The sequence below is a fragment of the Cervus elaphus genome, chromosome 11 (genome assembly GCF_910594005.1).
Source record: "Cervus elaphus chromosome 11, mCerEla1.1, whole genome shotgun sequence".
Classification (NCBI taxonomy): domain Eukaryota; kingdom Metazoa; phylum Chordata; class Mammalia; order Artiodactyla; family Cervidae; genus Cervus; species Cervus elaphus.
In genome coordinates, this window is record NC_057825.1 from 21,360,365 (window position 1) to 21,383,171 (window position 22,807).

General features: G+C 43.0%; 1 long non-coding RNA gene across 2 annotated transcripts in view; it reads right to left on the reverse strand.

The window, feature by feature from the left end:
- Positions 1–22,807, reverse strand: part of LOC122703018 — a 42,787-nt gene that overhangs the window by 9,770 nt on the left and 10,210 nt on the right. For both annotated transcript variants that reach the window (XR_006343396.1, XR_006343395.1), the window contains exon 2: positions 18,314–18,440. This is a non-coding gene — a long non-coding RNA (uncharacterized LOC122703018). The remainder of the gene's footprint in view (positions 1–18,313; positions 18,441–22,807) is intronic.

A 22,807-nucleotide genomic window follows, 5' to 3' on the forward strand; every position in this document is an offset into this window, starting at 1 on the left:
CACCCCACTCCCAGGTGGCCTGGGTCCTAGGGGCTCCTGTTGGCATTCTGGATTTGCTTTGACAGCCCTTGTTCTTGACGATATATTTATATTCTCACCCACCACAATGGTCTGTAGTCCTGAGGATGCAGACTGTCTCATTCAAGTCTTTGTCGCCAGCATTTAGCCCAGCATCTGGTACACATTAGATACCCAGCAAATATTTGTTAAAGAATGAGTAAATCACATTCATTGATATTTACGAGTGCTTCACAGTTTACAACATGTTTCAAACGGCACATGGTATGAATAAAAGGGTAAGAAAGTTCACACGGCTCTAGTGGTCCTTCCCATGAGGGCTCCTGCCAATCCTGTCTCAATTTTAAATGAGCTACTCTTCTCCAAGGTCTGCAATGGAAGGACAGATGTTGCGGGGTGGGGGGATTGGGGGGTGGTGGGCAGGGGAAGGGTGTTGGTTTTTAAACTTGGGCAAAGGAGGATGAGTACAGATGTGCTGGGGCAGAGAGGGTGACCAGCTTCCTTTCACTGCAGTGTGATTGACCCCATGACCCCAGCCACCCCCTCCTCCAAGCCAAATCCCAGAATTCCGCCATTTACAAGGAAAAGAAAGAAAGAGAAGTCACTCAGTTGTGTCCAACTCTTTCCGACCCCATGAACTATAGCTGACCAGGCTCCTTCGTCCATGGGATTTTCCAAACAAGAATACTGGAGTGGGTTGCCGTTTCCTTCTCCAGGGAATCTTCCTGATCCAGGGATTGAACCTGGCTCTCCCACACTGCAGGCAGACTCTTAACCATCTGAGCCACCAGGGAAGCCTGGTGGCTTTACCAGGAAAGGTCAGCGCAATTAGCAAACATGCCTCTGGCCACACAAAGGGACGGGTGGTGGTGTTCCTATCTGTGAGCACAGGCTCCTCTCCCAGATCAGCCATATCCTGCCCACAAAAGGCTGTTTCCTTCCGGTTTGTTCAACCCCAGAGCGCTCAGGGAGGTTCAGTGTCCACCTTGAGTCTTGGCCCATCACCAAGACTTCTAGTGAAGTCATTTGGAAGAGGTGAGGGGCAATGAATTGGGAATCACAAAGAAGGAGAACTGGGTTTCCCAGGTAGTGCTAGAGGTAAAGAACCAGCCAGTCAGTGCAGGCGACATAAGAGAAGAGGGGTCGATCCCTGGGTCAAGAAGATCCCCTGGAAGAAGGCATTGCAACCCACTCCAATATTCTTGCCTGGAGAATTCCATGGATGGAGGAGCTTGGTGGACTAGAGTCCATGCAGTCGCAGAATTGGACACAACTGAAGTGACTTGGCACGCATGCACATGCAGGCACAGGAGAACTGGCTTCAAGGCAGTTCCTGGGCAGGGCCTTCTTGCCTGAGGCCCCCGAGAGACTCTTGGACTGATAGGAGCCCAGCTCCTAAAATACCCCCAGCCTGGTCCCCTCCCTCAAGTCCAGGGGGTGACAGCATTAAAAGACACTACTGTCACGCACATCCTGCCTTCGGAATTGTTTAGGCCAGTTCTCGTCTGTCCATTTCACTCCTGCTTCTTCTTTTCTGCTTTCTTTCCAGATCTCGTCCTCTCTTGGCTCCAGTTCTTCATCACCTTGTGTGGATCAACAACTCAGTTTCAAATTGGCCTTCTCAGCTTCAGCAGCAACCACTCCACCCACTGCCCTCACCCAGCCTGCCTCCCACCTGTGCCTCCAACAGCCCCAAGACCACCCATATCCACCAGACTCTGCCTCGTGGTTTCACAGGCTGCCCAAACTCCACTGCACTCTGAGTCTTGTCTAGTTTGTGCCAGTCCAACAAGGCCTCTGTCCAATGGGGAGATGTGTCTCTCTCTGAAGCTGTCGTTAGACCAAGAGGTGGCATTAAGCCCAGGATCACTGCCTAGCTCCAGTCAAAGCCGAGCTGATACCTTGTCTATGAAATTGGGTGGTTCCTTCTTTTGTCTCTTGAAAAGACTGATCACTATGAAGCTCACAACCAGATGGAAAAACCTCCCACCTACAACTCGTCCCTTTGCGAAGGAGTTAAACCTTTTCGTGTCTTTATCACTTACTGACTTTATCCTGATCTCAATCTACTTGTTTTGCCTTACTCTGTTATGTTTTGCTTCTAATTTTTAAATTCTCAAATCCTTAGGAAGGAGGATTAAAAATGAGCAAATCAATTAAATGGAATGATTAGACTCAATGGAGATTAGCCGTAACATGATCACATTCTATATTCTCTAAGAAGTCTCTGAGATGAGAATTAATTGGGAACTTTGAAATAAATCAGGTAACCAGACACATAAATGAATCCTGGAATCACAGATAGGCAGCCAGGGAAGGGAATTTTGAGGTTTCCTAATCTAACATGTTTGAGTAAACTCCGGGAGTTTGTGATGGACACGGAGGCCTGGTGTGCTGTGATTCATGGGGTTGCAAAGAGTCGGACATGACTGAGCGACTGAACTGAACTGAATCTAACATTTGGGGTTTCCCTGGTGGCTCAGTGGTAAAGAACCCACCTACCAATGCAGGCAACACGGGCTTGATCCCTGGATCAGGTGGAGACCCTGGAGAAGGAAATGGCAACTCACTCCAGTATTCTTGCCTGGGAGATCCCATGGACAGAGGAGCCTAGTGGATAGGATCACGAAGGGTCCGACATGACAGAATCTGAGCGTGCAAACTGACATTTGCAATTTAAAGATGGGAATAAAAAAACTAAAGACCAGAAAAAACTCACCCAAAAGTCAGGAGTGAATGTGTGTCAAAGAGTATATCCTTCATAAAGATAACATACTTAATTCAATAATCCATTTTTAAAAAATCAAACTACTACTATCGAAAGGATGGTGTAGCAATGTGGTTGAGAGAATGGCCTTTGGATTCAGAAAGCCCTGACCCAAGATGTACTTTCCCCTCCATGCAGTGTAGATCCTTGTACGCACTTCAGAGGGTTGCCCCAATGACCAAATGAGCCCTGACCCGTGTAGCCTTCAGTGCAACTCATGCCATCGAGCCAAGCTAAGGAGTGTCAGTTACATGTTTCCAGTCTCCAGGCTCTTAGCATGACATTCTTTCCCCTTGTGATGGAGCAGGAGAATCTGGCATCCCAGTCATCGAGATACTGGGATTACAAACTCTGAACTATGGCCCTCACTCCATCAGCTTCTAGTTACAAAGGGAGGTCTTGAGTGAATCACTGATTGGAAAACTCTTATGGTTACACAGTAGCTATTGTTCTTGTTCAGTTGCTAAGTCATGTCCAACTCTTTGTCACTCCATGGACTGCAGCATGCCAGATTGCCCTGTCCTTCACCATCTCCCTCAGCTTGCTCAAACGCATGTCCATTGGGGCTTTCCTGGTGGCTCAGTCAGTAAAAAATCCACCTGCAATGTGGGAGACCTCGGTTCGATCCCTGGGTTGGGAAGATCCCTTGGAGGGGGGCATGGCAAAACACTCCAGTATTCTTGCCTAGAGAATTCTGTGGCCAGAGGAGCCTGGCGGTCTGCAGTCCATGGGATTGGAAAGAGCTGGACACAACTGAGTGACTAAGCACAGCACACAGCACATCTCCACTGAGTCAGTGATGCCACCCAACCATCTCATCCTCTGCCACCTCCTTCTCCTTCTGCCCTCAATCCTTCCCATCATCAGGTTTTGTTTTTTTTCCCAGGGAGTGGCGGCCAAAGCATTGGAGCTTCAGCTTCAGCACCAGTCAGTCCTTCCAGCGAATACTAAAGGTTGATTTCCTTTAGGATTGACTGGTTTGATCTCCTTGCTGTCCAAGGGACTCTTGAGAGTCTTCTCCAACACCACAAATTCAAAAGTATCAATTTAAATTGTGATTCTATTATAATAGTGGTTAACACAGGGCAGTTCAGTTCAGTTCAGTTGCTCAGTCATGTCTGACTCTTTGCGACCCCATGAACTACAGCACGCCAGTCAGGCCTCCCTGTCCATCACCAACTCCTGTCCACCCAAACCCATGTCCATTGAGTCAGTGATGCCATCCAACCATCTTATCCTCTGTTGCGCCCTTCTCCTCTGGCCCTCAATCTTTCCCAGCATCAGGGTCTTTTCAAATGAGTCAGCTCTTCACATCAGGTGGCCAAAGTATTGGAGTTTCAGCCTCAACATCAGTCCTTCCAATGAACACCCAGGACTGATCTCCTTTAGGATGGACTGATTGGATCTCCTTGCAGTCCAAGGGACTCTCAAGAGTCTTCTCCAACACCACAGGACAAATTTATTTCAAAAACAAAAACAAAAAAACATAAAGCTGGGACGCACAACTCAGCTTCCTACCAGAGAATCAATGATTCCATTATGGAGAAAAATCACACATCAGATTGGGCCCAATAGGATCCCCCTGGTGCCAGAACAATGGATCAATATAAATGGGTAAAATGTCCAATTTGCTGCCGTGATAGCTATATATATTTCAGACAGAGTCACCAAACTATTAAAATGTCGTGCAGACAGCTTAGAGTTTGACTTTATTCTTCTTACTATCTTCAGATAACCTCCCATGCTAACTTAACATACCAAAGACAAAAACAGTGCACGTGTAAGGAAAAGAGAGAGAGTTTTCTCAATCCTTGTAGTCATGAACCTTTGGTTCTGCCAGACTGTCTTCCTCACCACGCTTTGGGTATTTCACCAGCTCTGGGCCAGAGAAGCTCTGGAACTCTATTTCTTTCCTACCATGCCTGTTTGGGCAAGGCTTTGAATCTCCATGTTCTCATATTTGAAACAGGAAAAACAATATCCACCTTGCTAGGATGTTTGAAAGTAGGACAAAACTTAGAAGTTTCCGATACATGGTAGAAGGCCTGTGTGTGCTGTATGGACTCAGCCGTGTCCTACCCTTTGTGACCCTATGAACTTCTTTGCCCATGGGATTTTCCATGCAAGAATATTGGAGCAGGTTGCTGTTTCCTCCTCCATGGGATCTCTCAACCCAGGAATCAAGCCCACATCTCTAGCATCTCCTGCATTGCAGGCAGATTCTTTACTGCTGAGCCACAGGGGAAATATTATAGTGGAAGCATAATGACAGTGGCTCATTCATCCTAGCCTCTTTCTCTTTGCCCGTAGAATTAGCTCTTCTAGAATGTGTTCATGTCTCTTCTCTATCTAAATCCCATCTATTTTTCAAGATCAGATTAAGACAATACATCCTCCTGGATACATCCCCACACACTTCCCAGTCCATACAGATCTGGCACTTCTAATTTCTAGCACGTAATGTTAGAACTACCTACTTATAAGATTAGAGAAAGGTACTGGTATGTGACATTCAAGATGGCAGCAGGCTTGCCATACATGTTTTATCTGTTCTCCCCACCCCTTCCCCATTATTCCAGTCATGCTAGACCAGCCCACAGCCATGCTACTTATAAATACTGTAATTAGTAGAAACTATGTTTTATGAGAGACAGATCCATGTCTTATTCTCTGAAGTCCTAGAGTCTAGCACTGTTTCAGAACCATAGCAGAATCCCAGGTGCATAAATTTCCTAGGGCTTCGTAACAAAGTACCATAACCTGGGTGCCTGAAGACTGCAGAAGTCTATTCTTTCATGATTCGGTTCAAGAGGCTAGAAGTGCAAGAAAGGTGAGCTGTGCTCTTTCCAAAGATCCTTTCAGGGAGGGCCTTCCCTTGCTTCTTGCAGCTAGTAGCCCCAGGAATCCCTTGGCTTACAGCAGCATCACAGTCTCCTCTGTCCCTGTCGCCACGTGGCATTCTCTCTGTGTGCAAATCTGAGTCCTCACAAGAATCGTCTTTAACAACCTTATTTCTACAAATAGTCTCTAAGGCAACGCAGGCTTTTTCTAGCATGAATCTCAAAAGTCTTCAAGCTTCTACCCATTATTCATTCCAAAGCCATGACCACAGTTTTAGGTATCTTTTACAGGGCACCTTACTCTTGATTCCAAACTCTGAATCAGTCAGGATTCTTGACAGAAAGAGAACCAATAGCATGTGTGTATCTGTCTGACTCTCTGTATGTATGTGTCTGTCAACAGACAAATGATAGATGGATAAACAGATATATAAATAGATTTATTTTAAGGAATTGGTTCATGTAACTGTCGGGCTGGCAAGTCTAAAATTTCCAGCACAGCCCAGAAGCCTGGACACTCAAGCAGGATTTCTATGCTGCAGCTTTGAGGCAGAATTTCTACTCCTCCAAGAAACTTCAGTTTTTGCTCCCCAGGTCTTCACCTGATTAGATGAGGCCCACCCACACTATCAAAGGTGATCTTCTTCAAGTCCACTGATTAGAGATGCTAATCACATCTTCAAAATATCTTCACAGCAACATCTAGACTAGTGTTTGATCAAACAACTGGCACCAAAATCTAATCAAGTAGTCACACAGACTTAACCATTGCATAGGGCTTGGAGTCCTGGTTAAGTTTTTACCTTTGTCATTAACTTACTTGGAATCACTGCTAATTCATACTGCCTTTCATTTACTCCACTATAAAAGAGAAAAGTTTGGAGCAACTCCAGAAAATCCCATCAGGCTCTAAAATCTATACTTCATATAATGTACACTCCAGCTTATCCTGAATTGCTCCCCTCTGGTCCTCCTCTGTCCATCAGTCATTGATTTCACTATCATTCCTGTCCATATTCCTTTCCTAAACCCCCTCCCTCCTTTAAGCCTGCTACTTAACTAACACTATTGATCTCAGAGGCATAAGGTGGGGAGACTTGGCATGGATTATAATACACATGCCACTCTCAATGAGCATTTCAGTGGGTAAAAGAATACACCTGCAATGCAGGAGATACAGGTTGATCCTTGGGTCAGGAAGATCCCCTGGAGGAGAGCATGGCAACTCACTCCAGTATTCTTGCCTGGAGAATCCCATGGACAGAGGAGTCTGGTGAGCTACAGTCCACAGGGTTGCTAAGAGTGGGACGTGACAGAAGTGACTTAGCACACATGCACTCTTGATGGAAAGAAAATTTATCTTGGAAAGTTATTTATTCAGTTGGATGAAAGGACAAATGCTGTCTCCTTGAATGATATAAAGTAAGAGAACAAACCACTTTGTTAGGCCTAAGCTGGAAGCAAACAGAAGACTGTAGACACAACACAGTTCCTACCCTATGAGTCATTTGAATTACCTGATGAACAAATTGAACAGATACAGGGCAACGGGCTATAATGAGCATGCACAGATGCCGCTTGAATCCTGTACATATGGCACCTTTTTTTCCAGACATCTTATTTTCTTTAGCCCCAAAGCCATCCTAATATTTCAGATTCACGCTGTGATTTTTTTTTTTTTAGCAGAATGAAATGACAGGAGCTCAAAGTTATATCAGTGATTATATTCTGCTCAGATGAGAATGATTATGAGTTCCAAGCTGCTAGGGAGACCTCTAGCAACAATCAGGAAAATAATTTGTTTGTGCCAAATAATTAGGTAGAGCATTTTTAGTGAAGAAGTTAAGAAAGAAAGCTGTGAGGTATCTTGGATCTGAGGAATTTTGTCCCTGCAATCCATGAGCTAAAGGGTTAAGTCCCTGAAGCCTCAGGTTCAGTTCAGTTCAGTTTAGTCACTCAGTCGTGTCCGACTCTTTGCAACCCCATGAACTGTAGCACGCCAGGCCTCCCTGTCCATCACCAACCCCCAGAGTTTACCCAAATTCATGTCCATTGAGTCAGTGAGGCATCCAACCATCTCATCCTCTGCTAGCCCCTTCTCCTCCTGCCCTCAAACTTTCCCAGAATCAGGGTCTTTTCAAATGAGTCAGCTCTTTGCATCAGGTGGCCAAATTATTGGAGTTTCAGCTTCAACATTAGTCCTTCCAATGAAAACCCAGAACCAATCTCCTTTAGGATGGACTGGTTGGATCTCCTTGCAGTCCAAGGGACTCTCAAGAGTCTTCTCCAACACCAGAGTTCAAAAGCATCAACTCTTTGGCACTCAGCTTTCCTTATAGTCCAATTCTCACATCCATACATGACCACTGGAAAAACCATAGCCTTGATTAGACAGACCTTTGTTGTCAAAGTAATGTCTCTGCTTTTGAATATGCTATCTAGGTTGATCATAACTCTCCTTCCAAGGAGTAAGCGTCTTTTAATTTCATGGCTGCAATCACCATCTGCAGTGATTTTGGAGCCCCCCAAAATAAAGTCAGCCACTGTTTCCACTATTTCCCCATCTATTTGCATGAAGTGACAGGACCAGATGGCACGATTTTAGTTTTCTGAATGTTGAGCTTTAAGCCAACATTTTCACTCTCTTCTTTTACTTTCATCAAGAGGCTCTTTAGATCTTATTCCCTTTCTGCCATAAGGGTGGTGTCATCTGCATATCTGAGGTGACTGATATTTCTCCCAGCAATCTTGATTCCAACTTGTGTTTCATCCAGCCCAACATTTCTCATGATGTACTCTGCATATAAGTTAAGTAAGCAGAATGACAATATACAACCTTGAGGTACTCCTTTTCCTATTTGGAACCAGTCTGTTGTTCCATGTCCAGATCTAACTGTTGCTTCCTGACCAGCATACAGGTTTCTCAAGAGGCAGGTCAGGTGGTCTGATACTCCCATCTCTTTCAGAATTTTCCACAGTTTATTGTGATCCACACAGTCAAAGGCTTTGGCATAGTCAATAAAGCAGAAACAGATGTTTTTCTGGAACTCTCTTGCTTTTCCAATGATCCAGTGGATGTTGGCAATTTGATCTCTGGTTCCTCTGCCTTTTCTAAAACCAACAAGAATGTCTGGAAGTTTATAGTTCACATATTGCTAAAGCCTGGCTTGGAGAATTTTGAGCATTACTTTACTAGCGTGTGAGATGAGTGCAATTGTGTGGTAGTTTGAGCATTCTTTGGCTTTGCCTTTCTTTGGGATTAGAATGAAAACTGACCTTTTCCAGTCCTGTGGCCACTGCTGAGTTTTCCAAATGTGCTGGCATATTGAGTGCAGCGCTTTCACAGCATCATCTTTCAGGATTTGAAATAGCTCAACTGGAATTCCATCACCTCCACTAGCTTTGTTCATAGTGATGCTTCCTAAGGCCCTCTTGACTTCACATTCCAGGATGTCTGGCTCTAGGTGAGTGATCACACCATCATGATTATCTGGGTCATGAAGATCTCTTTTGTACAGTTCTTCTGTGTATTCTTGCCACCTCTTCTTAATATCTTCTGCTTCTGTTAGGTCTATACCATTTCTGTCCTTTATTGTTTCCATCTTTGCATGAAATGTTCCCTTGGTATCTCTAATTTTCTTGAAGAGGTCTCTAGTCTTTCCCATTCTATTGTTTTCCTCTATTTCTTTGCATTGATTGCTGAGGAAGGCTTTCTTATCTCTCCTTGCTACTCTTTGGAACTCTGCATTCAAATGTGTATATCTTTCCTTTTCTCCTTTGCTTTCTGCTTCTCTTCTTTTCACAGCTATTTGTAAGGTCTCCTCAGACAGCCATTTTGCTTTTTTGCATTCCTTTTCCTTGGGGATGGTCTTGATCCCTGTCTCCTGTACAGTGTCACAAACCTCTGTCCATAGTTCATCAGGCACTCTGTCTATCAGATCTAGTCCCTTAAATCTATTTCTCACTTCCACTGTATAGTCATAAGGGATTTGATTTAGGTCATACCTGAATGGCCTAGTGTTTTTCCCCTCTTTCTTCAATTTAAGTCTGAATTTGGCAATAAAGAGTTCATGATCTCAGCCACAGTCAGCTCCTGGTTTTGTTTTTGCTGACTCTATAGAGTTTCTCCAACTTTTACTGCAAGTAATATAATCAGTCTGATTTTGGTGTTGAACATCTGGTGAGGTCCATGTGTAGAGTCTTCTCTTTTGTTGTTGGAAGAGGGTGTTTACTATGACCAATGGGTTCTCTTGGCAAAACTCTATTAGCCTTTGCCCTGCTTCATTCTGTACTCCAAGGCCAAATTTACCTGTTACTCCAGGTGTTTCTTGACTTCCTACTTTTGCATTCCAGTCTGGTATAATGAAAAGGACATCATTTTGGGATGTTAGTTTTAAAAGGTCTTGTAGTTCTTCATAGAACTGTTGAACTTCAGCTTCTTCAGCTTTACTGGTCAGGGCATAGACTTGGATTACTGTCATTCTGTCATTTTTGAGATTGCATTCAAGTACTGCATTTCGGATTCTTTTGTTGACTATGATGGCTACTCCATTTCTTCTAAGGGATTCCTGCCCACAGTAGTAGATATAATGGTCATCTGAGTTAAATGCCCCCATTCCAGTCCATCTTAGTTTGCTGATTCCTAGAATATCGACATTCACTCTTGCCATCTCCTGTTTGACCACTTCCAATTTGCCTTGATTCATGGACCTAATATTCCAGGTTCTTATGCAATATTGCTCTTTATAGCATCAAACCCTGGTTCTATCACCAGTCACATCTACAACTGGGTGTTGTTTTTGCTTTGGCTCCATCACTTCATTCTTTCTGGAGTTATTTCTCCACTGATCTCCAGTAGCATATTGGGCACCTACCAACCTGGGGAGTTCATCTTTCTGTGTCCTATCTTTTCGCCTTTTCATATTGTTCATGGGGTTCTCAAGGCAAGAATACTGAAGAGGTTTGCCATTCACTTCTCCAGTGGACCACATTCTGTCAGACCTCTCCACCATGACCCGTCTGTCTTGGGTGGCCCCACATGGCATGGTTTTGTTTCATTGAGTTAGACAAGGCTGTGGTCCATGTGATCAGATTGGCTAGTTGTCTGTGACTGTGGTTTCAGTCTGTCTGCCCTCTGATGCCCTCTCTCAGCGCCTACCTTCTTACTTGGGTTTCTCTTACCTTGGACGTGGAGTATCTCTTCACAGCTGCTCCAGCAAAATGCAGCCGCTTCTCCTTACCTTGGACGTGGGGTAGCTCCTCACGTCCGCCGCTCCTGACCTTGGACATCAGTCTCAGGTTTCTTACTTTTAAATTAGAAATAATAATATATCCACCTTATATAATTGTGATGATTGAATGAGAAATACATCATCACATATATTGTAAAGTGTACCGTGAAAAGATGGTGTGTAAGAAATATCCACAAAATGAAAAGTGAAAACTTTTAATTGAAGATCCCTGGAGAGACTAGGTTGTTATTAAAACATGCAAACTTTCTCCTTTCTCCTTTCAAGAGCAGACCATATATCCACCCGTCCACCTAACACTGGCCATGTGCCTTGCTTTGGCCAATGAGATGTTAACTGACTCGGCCTGTCCCAGGGCAAAGACAGGAGAAACACGGATCACAGAAGCCACAGTGAGCTGATCCTAGATAATTCTTATAAGCGTGTGGATGCCCATCAGACCATCAGCTGACCACAGACAATGAGAACAAAGAGTTGTTGCTGTAGGCTACGGAGCTTGAGAGTAGTTTGTTAGGTGGTAATTTTGTGACATTAACTGACTTATCTTTTCTCTTCACAGGGTGATCTTATGTTTTGGTTTACCTGGAAGTGGTATGGTTTACATCTGTTTTTCAGAGTGTCATCTTTTTAACACTGTCTTAGATTTTTCCTTTTCTTTCTTTCTTTTTCTTCCTTTCTTCCTCTCTCCCTCCTTCTCTTTATCCCCTCCTTCTCCCCTTGAGTGTCCAGCATCCTGGGCCCAGTAACCCCAAATGACCGATGCCCCCAGAGGAGGAAGCAGAAATCTGTCCTTGACAGCTTCTAATTTCTTTCTCTCTCTCTCAGGGTTTTTTTTTTTTTTTTTTTTTTTTTTACATTTTGCCTCACCCCTTGAAGCTTGCCTTTAAGTGCAACTCTTAAGACTCCAAGGTTTGGGTCAAGAAGGTTCTTGTTAAATATTTTTAATGGCAATCTGACAATGCAGTGTTTTGATGTTCTCATGAGGTCACAACTTACATTCTTTTAAATGTCCTTAAACATCATGTCTCACACCAACTTAGAAGAACTTCTATTTAGTAGTGAGAAATGCCAACAATATGCATTAAAAACAAGATGTTCTTTTGTGTCACAAGCCAAGAAAAGTTTTTAGAAAACTTACTTCAAGGCCACATCATTACCTATGTGCCAGCTACCAACTAAGTGGAAAGTGTTGAAGTCATATCTCAAGTGACAATGCTGTGTTGTGTCTGTTCTTGATTATATTGCATTGTAGGGCAAAAGTGACAAGTTTCAGGGACTTTCTACAGCATAGAATTTCAGAGTGAAATGGTCACAAAGAGTTTTTGAGAAAGTTATGATTAGCTTCTGGTGCAAAGACCACCATTTTCTCATTGTTCAAAGTGAATCTGATGCATCATAGCCAACAAACATATTACAAAGCGTTTTCTATAAACTGTGAATCATGTGTGGTACAAGAGTGTGCTTCTCTGCTACATCCTTCTATTAGCCATTTCTATCATTATTGGAGGTGTAACTGTTAATGCTTCAGGGTTAATACCTTTTAAAAATCACTCAGAGGAGAATGCTGTGGTCAATTTAACGTGACAATACATGAGTTGTCACATAGGGGTCTTTGAGAAGTAGTATCTATTTTTTAGTTTATATATATATATGCCAAAGGTCATAGATACTCCCAGGAATTGTGCAGCTAAAATGGGGGCAATGTGAAGATAACATATCTGGTAGCAATGATTCATGCAATTCTCAGGACATGACCTTCCACATACAGCTTTGATACATGTAAGCAGCGCAATTACCATCTGTACCTGGCTGTGACCCTTTTCATTTTAGATGACCCTGCTCCATGTGTCATTTCCTTGAATTTAGAAAGTCACCTGTGAGGAGGATAGAGCAATGTCACAAATCTCCTGAGATTTATGTAGAAAACATTGAAAAAGAGCCATATTTCCCTTTTTTAAGTTTTCTGCGGCTTCATTTTATCCTAAGTACAATCTAATTGGAAAAACAGTATAAATGTTAGATTCCTTTTCTGCCCAAGGCTGTTCAAGTTCAAAGGAAAATGAAATTGTGCAAACTTGATCAATCGAAAGGAAAATTTATTGTAAGGATCATCTTTTCAGCCTAGACATACAGGTAATATCATCCTGCCAGACTTCATAGGAACAGAGATGGAAACTAAGGCTGTCCTCTCTTCCCTCCAAGGGCCACATTGAATTTCTTATTTCTGCTTTTCTTCATCTCCTGTTTGGTTCAATTGATTTCCTCCAGGACCTCCCATGGCAGGCAGCCCCTAGCTCCCCATACACAACTGCATAGCTATAGCTCTACCACCATTGGGTAAGTAGTTATAGGGCTTCATAAAAACAGAAAACGTAGATAACTCAACCCTTCCTATGAATGGGTTCCCTTGGGACAGAGTGTCATCTTCCATCCTTGGCTATGGATAGGGCAATGGGAAGTTTTAGAACAACGCTGGAAAATTAAATATCTAATTAACCTCTGTTAATATATTCCATGTGCCAGAAACCAGGCTAAATATTTAATATTTTTTTTCAATTTTGTCTAACTGTCAAACCTGTAAAGAGTATTATTATTCTTATTTTACCAATGAAGAAACTGATTCACTGACTTGTCATAGACTGCAGGTTAGAAAGTTGTGAAGTTATTCTTTTTGTTCTGGGCAACTAGTTCCAAAACCATGCTTTTATTCCCTCTGCCATATTGCATCTCATAATGTCTAAATTCAATACTATCTCAACCTTAAGGAGTCATTTTGAGACATTTATGGAGCTTTTACATTTGAGCCCAAAGTTTATTTGGATCCCTAGAAGTCTAAGAATTATTAAAAAAAAAAACAACAAAACATTGAGAATAAAAGGAAGACAACAGTGAGACACTCACATCACACATTCACACCCACTGATTAAAACAGTGAGGCAGTATTGTAAGGTGCAAAGTAATAAAATAAAGATTACAGAAAACAACCCATCTTATCTATGAGTACTTAGCATATGATGAAGCTAATAATTCAAATCATCAGAGAAAGAATAAATTATTCCCCAAATGAGGCAAAAACATTAGCCAAGAGAATAGAGTCATATTTCACAACATACAGAATTTTAAATTTTAAATTCTGGGCACATTAAGTGTATATGTCATTTATTTAATACATATTTATGAAATATCACTATTACCTAATGCTATACGTGGCAAGCATTGACTCATATCCAAAATGAGTCTTATGTCAGTTTTGTCATTTTGATAAAACTGATTCTCTTTGAGTCTAATTTTTTCACTCACCAAACATTTACTGAGCACTTTCACTGGGCCACACACTAGGATTGCAGTCAATCAGCATAGTCTCTGCCTTTATTTACCAACTCTGTTATTCTTCCATGTTCCCGCAGTACCCAGTTTTATTTTCAGAGTTTTGAATAGTCACTATGGCCAAGAACTTTACTGTATTGTAAAGCACATAGAAGAAAAAAAAAAAAGAGGTAAAGGAGAAAGAGGAGATGGAGAAGATGGGGAAGGAAGAGAATGGGAAAGAAGAAAGAAAAGAAGGAAGAAAGGAAGGGAGGAGGGAAAAAGGACGGAAGGAAGAGAGGAAGGAAGACTATTGATTAGCTCCTCCGGTTAGGAGAAGTATATTCTAGTTGTACAGGTACACAAACAGATTACTTCACTCCAATGTGATAGATGCTAAAAATGATATAATGACTGGCTGCTAAGGATGCCAAGGATGACTGGCTGCACAGAGGAAGAGCATTTGGCTGGATGTAGGCATCCCAGGAAGATTTTCTGAAAATCATGATGCCAGAGCAGGGTTCTGAAGGCCAACAGAAGTCAACCACTGGAAGAAAAGAATAGGGACAGATTGAATAAGTACATACTGAATTGATTGAATAAGTAATGAATGATTGATTGAATGGATCAATAAGTAAGAGGATGGAGGAATCAAAAATGTCTGTGAGTTCTGACCTCTCGACTTTTAATTAGCCGTTGGAGAAAACAGATAGAGACAGAGGGATCCAATTATTCTCCCAGAACAAATCTAAAGAGAACTTCTCTGTTAGAATGCTTTTGGAGGCATGTAACAGAATATAGGACAAAACAAGGCATACATAGTAAACGAATCTCTAAGGATGCAAATTCTTAAGACAGAAATTTGGGTTGTTTCACAGGTCAGTTACACACCAGGCCTCTGGGCAACGTCTCTCTAATTGTCTTGTATAAAAACAACATTCCTGGTGTGTTTCCTCCATTCTCACACTACTCCACCACACTACTCACTTCTGACACTGCATGCATGGAAAAATCCACACATCAAGCAATTCTGTGACACCAGTATTAAAACCTGACATTTTTTACCTGGAGCTCCTGAAGGTAGTGTCAAGGGATCCATTCCAAGAGATTGCACTCCTCCTACCACATACACACACACACACACACACACACACACACTTCAGACACCAATTACAAGGCCACGTTGTTATCTGTGCTTCTGATCAATACTCTAGAAATTAGAGGTTCCCACAAGCCCCTCTCAAGGATTGATTAACTTGTTAGTGTGGCTCACAGAATTCAGGAAACCAGTCTACTCACTAGATTTGTTGTTGTTCAGTCTCTAAGTCATGTCTGACTCTTTGCAACCCCACGGACTGCAGCCCACCAAGCCTCTCTGTCCCTCACTATCTCCTGGAGTTTGCCCAAGTTCATGTCCACTGAGTCAGTGATGCTATCCAACCATCTCATCCTCTGCCACCCTCTTCTCCTTTTGCTTTGCTCAATCTTTCTGAGCATCAGGGTCTTTTCCAATGAGTCAGCTGTTTGCATCAGGTGGCCAAAATATTAGAGCTTCAACTTACTAGATTACCATTTTATAGCAAATGATACTAAAAGCTACTAATAAACAGCTGGGAGAAGACACACATAGGGTGGGGACCAGAACAGTCCTGAGCACAGGAGTTTCTGTCCTCACGAAACCCCAGGGTACATCACTCTCCAAATACAAGACTGCTTTCCGGTTTAACCTGGAAGCTCTCTGAAATGTCCTTTTGGGGTTTTATTAGGTAGCTTCATTACATAGACATAATCGATGAAGTCACTGGCCAGTGATGACTGAACTCAATCTCCAGCCCCTCTCCTTTCCCTGGGGATCAGAGGATGTGGCTGAAATTCCCAATCCTCTAGTCAAGGTTGGTTCCCCTGGCACCAGTCCCCATCCTTAGAGGCTTTCCAAAAGTCACCTCATTATCATAACCAGGTATGTGAAGGGGGCTTGCTATATGTGACAAAAGACATCCATTTCACAGCTATTATGCAGTTTCAGCAACTGGGAACCAAAGAAAACGTTCTAACAAAAAATACCCTTCATTCCATTAGGCATGACGTATCACATGACCCTGCTTAGCTACAATTAAGGCTTGAGAAAAAAAAGCATCTGGCATTTCAGTCTCTTTAGAGGGAATTGGATTTGACCATCATAGAAGAAGTGTGTTAGGTGAATTCTAAAGAGAATTGCCAACACGTACCCATGAGACCCTCTATATCCCAATAAGACACATGTGTACATCAGTTCCCAAATATGAACAGTAAGGGATAATCATTTAGATGTGTTCTGTAACTTATACTATGTCTTATGCTTCTCTTAGGCACAGGATTGGTCTCATAATAAAAGAAGTGACTTTCTGTTAAAGGGGATATAGATAGCAATGCAGAAAGCATCTTTTCTCATCACTGGTCTTCCACCTATGTCAACTTGGAGGAAATCAATGCCTCCACTAGAAAGATGGCGCTGAGAGCAAGTGAACATCGATTACGTGCTGGGCTCTTTACCAGGAACATGACACACAGCATCTCATTCATTTCTCACACTGACCCTATGAAGCAGCATTAGACCGGAACTGAGGCTCACCGGGTCAAGTTTTGTCTCAAGTCAGAGAGCTGAGAGATGGTAGAGCTGGGTGTCCATCCATGGCTCATTAAAGAGCATCCCTCTGTAAGAACATCCACCTGTCAGGAGGTGATTCCGCACGTATTTAAATATGCTAGACATTCTTCTTTTGCAAGCACTCCTGCTGGGAATCTCAGCACTGAGGAAAGCAGGAGAGATATCCTTAAAGCCCCCTCTTCCCAGATGGCTCAGTGGTAGAGAATTCGCCTGCCAATGCAGGAGCCTCGGGAGATGCAGGTTCCATAGTTCCACAGACAGAGGAGCCTGGTCAGCTACAATTCATGGGTCACAGAGTTGGACACAACTGAGCAACTGAGTGCACACATGCACTTCCTCATTCACTTTTTATATCACGGCGTCTCACATTGTGGGGTCCATCTTCCTAGTTCAGGATATTTACACAGCTTGTGCAATGATAACCATCAATCATACTCAAAACAACTATGAGAACAAAAAATACCAAGGGTTTGCCTGAGCTCTGCAGAACCTTTTATCCAAAAGATTACGTAATTTGTTTTGAACCTACACATTCATTACTCATTCAACAGATATTAACAGAGCATGCCCTGGACATTTATAGATGTTTATAAATGTGGATCTGTGATCAGCCTTTAATTCATCAAGTATTTCATGATTTTCTACTATGTGCCAGATGTGATAGATTCTGATAGGTTAAAAAAAAAAAATCAACAAAACCTGGTCCCTGCCCTCAGGAATTCTGTGACTTGAGAATCATTCTTTAATCACTCCAGGAAAAAATAAAAATTAAAAATGTGTGTTCTGCCCTTTTCCCTAATGTGAGAGCATAATCACATGTATAAAGTCATAGAATATGTGCTGATATTTCTGTTTTCACCCACTCCAGCTGCATTCTTCAGCCTTCTTTGCGCTGTTCCAACCCCTGTGGCCTGTTGTATCTGAATTCCTTTGCCTGATGGCACCCAGTTGGGTTTGGCCAATAAGACTCACCAGTGGGAAACTGCAGCGGGGAGGGGAGAAGACACAGCATAAGTTATTTCTTTTCTGTTCCCTCTGAGTCACCACTGTGTGTGTGGGAGGGACTGTGTCCCCTGGGGACTATGGCTTCCATGGGGTGACCTCCCCCAGACCCCTGGGTGGGTTCCTCCAGGGTTCCAACTCTTAACAGACTCCAGTAATACTGTTTTTCCTTTGCATCCTTTTGGCCGTGGGAGTGACAATGGCTTCCTGCCTTTAGGGGTCTCTGGGTACCTTATTCTTTCTTATTTATTCTCTTAACCTGGCACAGACAACTGTAAAGAGTCCCTATGTTAACATTTCCTCATTTGAAACATCTGGGGTAAATGCTGTTTCTTACTGGGACCCTAGCTAATCAGAATATCAAAGCTGACCACATTTTAGGAATCATCTAATCTCTCCTTTCCGTTTCACAGGGACAGAAATCAGGTCCAGACAGCATGGCACTTGAATGAGCTTGCCCACAGGAAGAATAAAACCAGCTCACCTGCCTATCCAGTCCTGGCTCCTGTGACAACGCACCCCAGACCACCTCCTGGCCTTGTTTCCTCTGTAGGGTCTGATCTTCCAAGTTTTGGACTGTGTTCCCTTCTGCCAATGTTGAATCCTGCAAGCTAAGGACATGAATGAACTGAGTCATCTCCACAGAGCTTCATTAATTTCAAGGCAATTTAAGATTTCTGAGTCATAGGTTTCAGCCACTTAGACTTTCCCAGCCGGTACTGCACTTGCCCACACACATTTTTCTTTCAAGATCGCATCTGGGTCTAGCTATGTGGCTTGCCCACTCTTCATCAGTTTCAGAGAGAATCCAGCCTCATAGAGTGACCTGTGCTGGGCTATGCCTTTTCCAATTGCCGTGTGTAGTGGAGTTAATGGAATTAGCCGTCTGCAGCTTGATCCAGACTCTAACCACCAGAGACACGCACATTTCCACATTCTATAGCCAACACCATATTTCACCCAGCTTCCCAAAGAAACTCAGTTCTACCATATGGTGACTCCACTCTCTGAATAATACTTAGCAACTCGATGAACAAAGAATGAATCATATCTTAGCCATCTTGGCCAAATATTGTTTCATATAGCCACGGCATTAGTAATATATATGTTTTCTTCTTCTTTTTTTTTTTTTACAAGAGGACTTCCTGCAACACCCACTGGAAATGAAGAACTAGGCCTCACTGGAGGGAGACTGTACCATCAAAGCGTTCCTGCTCATTAGTGATCTTCAATTCCATATTGTGTTGTGTGTATGATACATTCAGCATGTCTGCTTTTTCTTTTCCTTCAGAGCAGCTGCTGGGATTGAGCAACAGTCTCCTGGGGTAACACAGCAGGGAATCCTGGGGCATTTCCCAGACGCAGAAAACAAAGGATGTGTATCCATGGGGAGGTTTAGGCTGGAGCCTTTCCCTACAATCGGGGAGAAGTCACAGTCTCAGGATTTGGGGAGGAATCTTAGCAAACCTCTGTGTGTGGAGGGGGGTGGGTGGGGGGAGGGGCGGGGGGCAGGGGTGGGACGGCTTGTGATGTGGTTAGGTGATCTGAAGAAAGTCACTTTCTTTTTTTAAATTTTTTATTTTGTGGTTAGGTGATCTTAAGAAAGTCACTTTCTTTTTTTAAAGTTTATTTTTTATTGCTTTTGCTTAGTCGCTCAGTGCTACCGTTATGGACTATATAGCCTGTCAGGCTTCTCTGTCCATGAGATTTTTCAGGAAATAATACTGGAGTGGGTTGCCATTTCTTCCTCCATGGGATCTTCCTGAACCAGAGATTGAACCCACGTCTCCTGGTTGTGTCCTATATTGCTGGCAGATTCTTTACAGGCTGAGACATCCGGGTAGAACCGATTAACAATGTTATGACAGTTTCCGGTGAACAGAGAAGGGACTCGGCCATACATATACATTATCCATTCTCCCCCAGAGGCCCCTGCCATCCAGGCTGCCACATAACATTTAGCCGAGTTCCATATGCTACACAGTAGGTCTTTGTTGGTTATCCATTTTAAATACAGCAGTGTGTACATATCCATGCCAAATTCCCTAACCATCCCTTCCCCCCAACTTTCCCCCCAGCAATTCTCTAAGTCTGTGAGTCTGAAAATCACTTTTCTTTCTGAGACATAGTTACACAGGGATAATAAAGAACCTTTGACAAACCTTTTTGATAAACTGGAAAACAGTAGGCAAAGGCTACCTCAGCCATTTATAATATGCAAGCACTGTTGGAGCCTTCTAGGTGCTAAAATAGATAACCAACAGGGACCCATTGTATAGCACAAAGAACAATATTCAATATTTTGTAATAACTTATAAGGAGAAAGAACCAGAAAAGACTATAAATAAAAAACTGAATCACTTTGCTGTACATCTGAAACTAACACAATATTGTAAATCAACTATACTTCAATTAAAAAATGTAATCAGAAACAGCAGCAAAGGAGTCAGATACAATCCATTATTTCAATGAACTAACCAGTTGAAAACATGAATATGCAGGGATTATTTTAATGAAATATAGCTCAGCTAAGATAGAGCTTTGCACAGTGGAGAGTCAACTCAATCTGAGAATTCCTGAAAAAGCTGGTGCCCAAGATGAATCTTGCCAAGATTTATGGAGATGAGAAAGGGATTCCAGATAGTCAAGAGCCTGAGTCGTAATTACTGGAGAATAGAATGCATCACACAGAATTGCTGGAAATAAAGCTCAATTGATAACTATGAAGAAATATTTGTTATAATTTTACTACAAGCACTGGTATGTGGGTGCTCAGTCACTCAGTCCTGTCCAACTCTTTGAGACCCCCATGGATGCCCCTGTCTATGGGATTGTCCAGGCTAGAATACTGGAGTGGGTTGCCATTTACTCTTCCAGGGTATCTTCCTGACCCAGGGATTGAACCCATGTTTCCCGAGTCTCCTCCATTGGCAGGTGGGCTCTTTACCACTGTGCCACCTGGGAAGCCCACAAGCACTGGTGGTTTTTGAAAATCAAGAGGGTAATTTCTGGGAGAGCCCTCAAGTGGTGGTGCCTTCCCTCACATCCATGGTGATACCTGGGCTCATCTTCAAGGGAAGTAGTTTGCAGTAAAGTGCTGATCTTAGAATTAAAGGAAAGGAACCATCCTAACCCATTGTTTTCTGAATGGAATTGCATTTTCTCATCAGGCATCCAGCGCTGTGACAAGAACAGAACAGAGGAGAAAGGAGAAGGTGTGGCCCTACCCCTTGGAGAGCTCCAGATCTATCGAGAAAGGTCATGCTCACCTCATATAATTATGGCAGATTAATCTGAATTCATTGTACAATCATCATCCCATGTTTCCAAGCTCATCAGGAAAGAGGATATTCCCTTAGCCAGATGGATCAGAAGAAGGAGGGCTTGGGAGTCATTCAACCTGTGTATAGTCTGACAGTAAGAATTATTTTACTCCTCTGGGAAAGACTTCCTAGAGGTGGTGCCTAGCTGACCCAGAAAGATGACTATACTACCTCGTTCCAGTTTTCTATTATGTTACTGAGCAAAAAATTGACCTGATACTTAATGGTGGAAAACAACCACCACATTATTACATTATGATTTTGTGTGGCAGTAATTTGGGCAGCTGGCATAACTGTGCTCATTCAGTGGTATTCTGTTGGCTACTGGTCTGGTCTGGAGGGATCAAGATGGCTTTCACTCTCCCGCCTGGAGCTTTGTTAAGGTTTGGCTACACTGAGCCCCTCTCCATTTCCATGTCATCGTGCAAGCCTCTCTGTGGGTTTTCTCCAGGAGGGTAGTTGATTGGATTTATTGTACGGCAGCTCAGACCTCCAAGAGACTAAGAAAAGAAGCTTCCAGTCTTCTCAAAGGCAAAACCTAAAACTGAGTCTGCATCATGTCCACAATTCTTTATTGATCCAAACAATTTCACACAAGTTTATATTCATCGGCAGGGTACTGGAACCCACCTCCTATTGGGAGGAGTGTCAAGACTCTGTAGCAGTAGTAGTATTAGTATCTCAGTCGTGTTCAACACTTTGTGACCTCATGGACTGTAGACCGCCAGGTTCCTCTGTCCGTGGAATTCTCCAGGCAAGAATACTGGAGTGGGTTGCCATTCCCTTCTCCAGGGGAATCTTCCCAACCCAAGGATTGAACCTGGGTCTCCTGCATTACAGGCAGATTCTTTACTGTCTGAGCTACCAGGGAAGTCCCCTCTACAAGACCCTGTGTCTATCTTTAGTTTGGTACATTTACCCCTCACTGAGGTCACTTCATGTGTGTAATACAATCTTGGTGATTTATGGCCCAAGTAAACATGAGCTAGGAAAAGAAAAGCAACCTCAGATGAGGAAAGAAGGCTGTGTATGAGAGACATCTGTCATTTATACTGAGTTCCTATATGATCAACTATGCTCTGCTCTGGACCTAGTATGGTGCTAGAAACATGGAAAGTGATCCATCAACAGAACTTAGCTAACTGACAGGCAATTATTTTTTACTACATTTCTAGTTATGTGAGTGACTTTCTCACACTGAACCTTCCAGGAAAGGTGCCAGGGGAATCTTATTGCAAAACTAGCAGTTTATTGGGTTGACAAAGAGAATATTCAATTAAGGAGATTTTGCAGAACACAATGGGATAATTCTAGTTGTGAAATGTGGACTTAAAAAGGAATCATTTAGAAACATCCAAGAAGCATTTGAAGACTGGATGACAAGATGTAGCCTCTTCCATTCAAACACAGACTGAGGGTCAAGGGTGGGCACAGAAGTCCAGGCAGATGTGGGACACTCTCAGGTCTCCCCTGCCTGACTCCAAAGGTCCATTACACCAGGCTTCTAAGAGACTAATCCAGAAAACAGTGGTAACACCCACCGTGCACCCATCACTGTCCTAGCACTGTGGTTATAGTTCAGTTCAGTTCAGTCACTCAGTCCTGTGTGACTCTTTGCAACCCCATGGACTGCAGCACGCCAGGCCTCCCTGTCC